The sequence below is a fragment of the Trichechus manatus genome, unplaced genomic scaffold (genome assembly GCF_000243295.1).
Source record: "Trichechus manatus latirostris isolate Lorelei unplaced genomic scaffold, TriManLat1.0 scaffold00160, whole genome shotgun sequence".
Taxonomy (NCBI): Eukaryota; Metazoa; Chordata; class Mammalia; order Sirenia; family Trichechidae; genus Trichechus; species Trichechus manatus.
In genome coordinates, this window is record NW_004444096.1 from 1,298,383 (window position 1) to 1,305,791 (window position 7,409).

The following is a 7,409-nucleotide window of genomic DNA, read 5'->3' on the forward strand; positions in this document are numbered from 1 at the left end:
ATTTCCTCTATTGTGTGTTCTGCATTTTGGTTAATTTCCGTCCTAATTTCTTGAAGAGTTCTGTATATTAATCTTTTGTATTCTGCCTCCAGTAATTCCAAGAAATTTTCTTCCTCTGGAAAATTTCTAGATTCTTTAGTTTGGGAGCTTGCTGAACCCATCATGGATTGCCTCTTTATGTGATTTGATATTGACTGTTGTTTCCGAGCCATCAGTAAGTTATTATATGTATTTATTTTATGTTTGCTTACTGAGTCCTAGTTTTTTGTTTTGTTGTGATATGCCTAAATAGGCTGCTCGTATGAGCTAGTTTGATTATTGGCAACTTCGAAGCTCTAACATCCTGTCACCAGGTGGTTAGATCTGTTACCAGGTATGTAAGCTCAGGAGTCCGTCCACTCCTCCTGCATGGATTCAGCTCAAGTGCTGAGGTAGACAGCCACCAAGTGTGTGGTGCAGGCTCTCACTTACAGTCCTAGACAGGCATGGTGATTGGTGTAGGCACAGGCATCTGGCTGCAGCAGAGGGACACACTGTGAGCAAGGCAGGGGGCTGACGGTCACCTCTAAGTGTCGAGGAAGAAGGCGTGTCCCTGTTCCCTAAAGCACATAGGTGAGTGAGTTTTGCAGCCCAACTATGCGCACCTAATGCTGTTGGCTGTAAGGACTGGGTGCCACCTCTTATTCACGGGCCCCTATCACAGGTGGCTAGGTGGCGTGGGTGGAGCCACCAGTCCTCAGGCCCCTGATGTGGGTAGGTGAACCGGCTTAATGGGCACAGCAGCGTCAAATGTCAAGAACCTGCCACTTCACAGCTGAAACAGTTGAAGTTAGAGTTCCGGTATACACCCTGTTGTACTGTGGTAATGAGGGCCTACGCTGCTGAGATGGGCCCACACAAGTCTATGCAGGGGGAAAGGCACTCAAAGTCCATGGATCCTTTATGCCTGTGCCTAGGCAAAGGAGCTGTGCCTACCCTGGGTTCCTGGCTTAAGGGAGCTGGCAGTTTATTTTTTCCCATTTGTTAATTTTTTCACTCTCCAAGGCAGGGAGAATGGCTCCGGGCATGTGACAGATCCTACTTCCAGCCCAGCGGACTCAGCAATTGCTGAAGCTGGTCCAGGACCCAGTGCAGAGCAGGGAGCAGGGAGGTAAATGGGAGAGAGGGTTTTCCCCAACGGGGGTGTTTTTGATCTCAGCAGCAAGCCGTATGCAAGTACTTATCTTTCACCGATGAGGGCTGCTTCTCACTGGTTCTGGGTGGCCGGGCAGGCTCTCTCATGCTGGGTCTCTTCCCATGTGGAAAACGCACCTCCCAAGCATGGCTGCTTGCCTGCCTCATTGCTCACCCACGAGCTGCTCAGGCCTGAAGGGCTCAGGCTCTCGCCAGGTCAGGTCTGACAACTCCTTGCTGTTTCCGAACCATCTCTCCCTTCCCCTGCCACTAAGTCTGCTTCCTCAACTCTGCCTTTGATGTTCAGGGCTCCCAGATTGTCACATATAATCAAATCACTTGTTTTTTCAGGGCTTTGTTGTAAGAGGTTCCACCGGAAGCGTCTGACTACTCTTCCATCCTGGCCCCGCCTCCGGTTTTTTTTTTTTTTTTTTTTTTACTAAGTCAGTAAAAATAAATCTGTTGGTATGCCAGTAAGATCTGATATAAGGACTCTGTTTTCTGGTTCTAATCAAGCTAATCTGGCTTGATCCAGGAGTATGTTTTAAGATATCTAGTATAATGTATGATCTGTTTATCTGTTGAGTCTGACTCATGGTGACCCCACGTGTGCACAGTAGAACTCCTCCATAGGGTTTTCAAGGCTGTGATCTTGCAGAAGCAGATCACCAGGCCTGTCCGGGTGGGTTTGAACCACCAACCTTTCAGTTTGTAGTCATGTGCTTAAGCGTCTGCGCCACCCACGAACTCCTAATGTACGATCCACATGTCCTTTAAGCACTCCTCCCTAAATCTTGCTTCTTTCAAACAAGATTTTGAAAAATATTGAGAGGGAACGACCATTTGTCCTCCTTGGCAACTGTCTAGACAGCACCTATGTGAAGATGCTAGATATAGAAGACCCCCTGCTGTAACAGGTGAAACCTAAGGGCAGGGTTAGGATTCTTTTGTGAATAGTGACAAGCATTACAAGGATGCAGGCTAGAAATGAAGGCCAGCTCACCTCAGCTTCAGGGAAGCTGAAACAGGCAATTTCAAGACTCTCCTCTGAAAATTAAGCAGACTAATGGGTGATCAAAGCCCAAAGTTCTAGTCCACATAGCTTGACCTTGAGCATTGAAGCCTGAAAAACATCTAAGGTAGGAATAACCAGGCATTTGCTTCAGCCAAACTAAAATGTACCTCCAGACTCATGATTTAGCTCCATGTTTCTTCCTGTTACACACCAAGAAATATTATTTGTAAAAGATACTCCAAAATGTACTGTTTACACAGGTGTGTCCACTTCATGAAAATTCAGTGAGCTATACACTCACATGTGTAGTTTTCTGTATGTATCTTACTTTTGAAAATTTTATTTATATCTGTACATATATTAAGTACATGTGTGTGCATAAAATAACAAACATGTAAGGTACTGATCCAAAAAAAAACAACCAAACCCGTTGCCGTTGAGTCAATTCCAACTCATAATGACCCTATAGGACAGAGTAGAACTGCTCCGTAGGGTTTCCAAGGAGCACCTGGTGGATTCGAACTGCCGACCCTTGGGTTAGCAGCTGAGTTCTTAACCAGAGGTTTACAGGTATTGATAGATGCCCTAATAATGAAAAAATTTTGCTTGAATTTTAGTCGTATATTCATTCTGACTTTAAAAAACATGTAAGTAGATTTTTAAAAAGAAAAAGAATGGGAGGGGAGAAAAGGATATATGGCTGCTGATGCCTGGAGCAGCTGGAGTAGTTTCATCTTTTTAATTTAATATGCTACTTATTGAAGTCTTATCTATTACTAATTGCTATGAAAAATTATTTTATTATAGACCAAGTAGTACAACCCAAAACATCACTTTATACTATAAACAAAATTAGCAAGTATTGACAGTTCAAAGAGAATCTGGAGTAATCTGAAAGTAACTATAAGTCAACGTGCCCTAAGTTAAACAGGAAGTCTTTTCCGTGTCTTCTGGCACAATTATAAAAGAACTCCATCTAGAAAAATATTACAGTCTAATACAAATTAGAAGCGTTCAGGTCAATGTATTTTATTAAGCAAGGTTTTTTAGGTGGCTCCTTTATCAGTACTGCTACAACACTCCCCAGTCACCGCAGACATACGTAAGTAATTAGTCAGCACAGCCTCGCACGTGGAAGAGTAACCTCAATGAACGAAGAAAACTTACCGACCCTCACATTCCAATTCGCTCACCCACACCTATCTCAATGCTTAAGGGAATCTACAAAAGCATTTAAATGTCTTCTGTCTACTGTTAAGACAAACGGCATCAATGGGGCTATCACAAAATGCAAACACAATGAAAGACGTTTCTCCAGACAAGAAAACACACATACATATACATACATATATGTACCCACACACACATTTCAGGAGCCCTGGTGGCACAGTGGTTAAGAGCTATGGCTACTAACCAAAAGGCTGGCAGTTCGAATCCACCAGCCACTCCTTGGAAACCCTATGGGGAAGTTCTTCGCTATCCTATAGGGTCGCTATAAGTCGGAATCGTAAGTCTAGAACGTTGATTAGAAAGGACTGCATTTATAGTTACCAAGTTTCTCTTAATTCTCTTAATATCTCTTAAACTTACCAAGTTTCTTCAACACTCAAAAGTATTTCACACATTAACACCATGAAAACATAATAAATAAGATAGTACAGTTTCATAAAATTTGCCAACATTCTAATGGCCTTCTAATAAATTAGAAGACTCTGCCTCCCACAGCGAATAAAACAGATTTATAGAATGCTCATACTCATCCATCCAGCATTTACTGAGTACCTATGTTACACAGACTAAAATATAACGGTGCTCAAACCACAGACTGCGTAGGAGGCTGCCTAAACGACTTCCTCCCTTTTCCTGCCATTAGAAGGTAACGTACTCCAAGTGCCTATGAAAATACACTATCTTCATCACCATTCCATCTGAGTTTTCTATATGCTATCAAAATCCACATCATAAACAACTGGCCATCACAAGCTACCCTCATCTACACTTCTAATAGCATTCCATTCTGCTTCAGCTCAGTTTTCATTCAGTTTACCCTTAGATTTTTAAGATCCCAGAAGATAAACTAGATAGTATTCATCTTTGTATCTGCCACCAGCATGATAGTGCCTTTCAAATAATGAGTATTCAATAAATGTCGGTGAAATCAGCGAAAACATTTATGGTCTAGACTTGAGAAGCACTGCTGAACCTGAAAATGTTGCCACTAAAGAAAAACAAACTTGGACGCAATTACCACCTACAAGTTGACATTTTCAGTTCTCTAACGCTACCCCAGGCCCCACACCATACAATCAAGTGCTGTCTTCACTAGAACATGCAGGCACTTCAAACTCAACGTGTTTTAAAATGAACTTCTCTTTCCACTACCTCCTCAAAACTTACTCGTCTATCAGAAGACACTCTCTCAGTGAATGTCTTGGCCACTCACCCAGATACCCAAGTCAGAAATCTGAGTCTCCTCTCTTGGCCGTACCTCTTACATCCAATCGATCACCATGTCCTGTCATCCTCCTACTATTGCTTGAATCAGTCCACTTCCTTACATCTCCACTGCCACCAACATGCTAATCAAAACCACTCATCTCTCTCACCTGCCACTCCAGATCTGCTCGTCTGCCTCCAAACCACTCATTATGCAGCAGTTTTAAACAACAATCCTTTAAAAAAAATTATATGTGTGTGTACACATATTTTTAAAACTTCTCATGTCACTTTCTTGCTTCAAACTCGTCAATGATCGTCCATCACTCTCAGAATCAAATCCAAAAATGTGTAACATGGCTTAGAAACCTCTGACAATACAACCCCTCCCTATCTCACTAGGCTCCTCTGGGACCACATTCCCTTCACTCACTGAACTCCAGCCTTACTGCTCTCCACTGCTTACCCACTCCGTGCTCCTTCTCCACTCTAGTTCTTCACATTACTCCCTCTGCCAGAAATACTCTTAGCCACCCCTTGCCACTCTCTCTACCCTGTAAACACCACTTCCTCAGAATGGATCTTTGACCAGTTTAGCTCTCCCTACCTCCATATATCACCCAGTACCTCCCACATCCTACTTCACACACTACACGGTAAGTATTTAATATCAGTCTTCCATCTGAAACAAGAGCAGAGACCTTGTCTGTCTTATACGCCACTAAACCTCTTGTAGTACTCTGCACAGTCGGTCCTCAATAAAAATGAACATTCATTTGTTAAGTCTTCCTGATCAAAAAGACTGCCACATGCTTTTTACCCCAAGCATGAACATTACCAAGTAACAAGCTTTATTATGACATTAATAAGTACTTAGCATTGGTTAAGCTACAAAAGTATTTCACAGTATGGGCCCAGCCTAGAAGAGACTTATAACTGAGATGAGGAAATAGCTCATACGTACGAGGCAGGAAACTAACAAGATGACATTAAAGACAAAATAATACATCACTGTAAGGCAGTGCTGCCAGAAAAAATGAGCTGGGCTGTTAAAGCAGAGCTAGAATACAAACAAAAAGGAAGAGACTTAACGAGAAACGCCAGAAATACCAAACTATGGGGATGCAGATACGTACACAAGCACATGTCCACAGGCCATGCCCAAACGCTGTCAAACGCAAATGTCCTTTGAAGTCAGGGGAATGAAAGGCCGAAAGAGATTGATCCAATGACACAAACAAGTTTATATTGTGAAAAGGTTAAAGGGCAATACTTAGAGAACAGCACAATATGAACAATGAAATCTGGGTATTATGGATTCAATTGTATCCCCCCAAAAAATGTGTATCTGTTTGGCTAGGACCTGATTCCCAGTATTATATGACTATCCACCATTTTGTAATCTAATGTAATTGCCCCGTGTGTTGTGAATCCTATCACTATGATGTAATAAGATGGACTGGAGGCAGGTACATTGATGAGATCTACAAGATTAGACAGTGTCTTAAGCCAATCTGTTTTGAGATATAAAAGAGAGAAGTCAGCAGAGAGACAGGGGGACCTCATACCACCAAGAAAGCAGCTCCAGGAGCAGAGCGCATCCTTTGGACCTGGGGTTCCTGTGCAGCGAAGCTTCTAGACCAGGGAAAGATGGATGACAAGGACCTTCCTCCAGAGCCGACAGAGCGAGAAGGCCTTCCCCTGGAGCTGACGCCCTGAATTTAGACTTGTAGCCTACTGGACTGTGAGAGAATAAATTTGTCTTTGTTAAAGCCACCCACTTGTGGTATTTCTGTTATCACAGCACTACATAACTAAGCCACTGGGTAAAGGGACTAGGACTTTGTATGATTCGGAATAATAGTCCTAACATTTGACTGTGCCAGTCACAGGACTTTACTCAGATTCTCTTATTTAAAGCCTTGTTGTTATTAGCTGCTATGGAGTTGGTGCCAGCTCATGGCGATCTGACACACAAAGAAACGGGACTGCTGTGATCGACTGGGGTTTCACTGGCTGGTTTTCATGAGTAAATCACCAGGCCTTTCTTCCTAGTCCATGTCAGTCTGGAAGCTCTGCTGAAACCGGGTCAGCATCATAGGAACACGCAATCCATCGCTGACGGACAGGTGGTGGCTACGTTTAGGTGCTACAACCCGATAACCTAAGTACTATTAACAGAGAGAAAAGAGAGCCTTAGAAACATTCACAACGTACTCCAGGCCACGCAGTTGGTACGTGGTAACTGGTATTTGAATATCACAACTTCAAAGCCTTTACAAGCCCACTGAGTTGTTACGTGAATGAAGTCCTCTGTGAAAATCATGTCATGTGAGTCACATTTTAAAATCTGACAACAGGATACCAGGTAAACTGAAGGCTGCAGAACTCATCAAGGCACAACTGCAGTGACCTAGGTCAGAGGTGAGCAGATTTGGACTAGCAGGAGATTAGAACACGAGAGAGAATGTGAAGGGGGAGAAAGAAACAGGTCTCAAAGTGAAAAATGTTGGGGTTCCAAGACGAGTCTGCAGTTCCTAGCATTGTCTCTAAAGAGGACAGCATCACCATGACAGGAATTGGAGCTCTTTTCCCACGTCAGGCCTTGTAAACGAGCTGCAGATAAGCCATCCAGGTGAAAACACCCAGCAGACGCAGCAGCAATGACACCAAAGCACGGGTCAAAGAACAGGGCTCCAGACGAACGTTATCATAAGTATTAATTTTATATTTATGTGTATTACTTCAACTAAAAGGGGCATTGTTTTACTATAGAAAACTAACC

General features: G+C 43.0%; 1 protein-coding gene across 1 annotated transcript in view; it reads right to left on the reverse strand.

Annotated features, from left to right (window-relative positions):
* Nucleotides 1–5,996, reverse strand: part of MPP7 (MAGUK p55 scaffold protein 7) — a 250,667-nt gene extending 244,671 nt beyond the window's left edge. Inside the window, exon 1 of the mRNA XM_023740589.1 lies at nucleotides 4,677–5,996. The gene's annotated coding sequence lies outside the window, so the exon portion shown is untranslated. The remainder of the gene's footprint in view (nucleotides 1–4,676) is intronic.
* Between the last annotated feature and the right edge of the window lie 1,413 nt (nucleotides 5,997–7,409).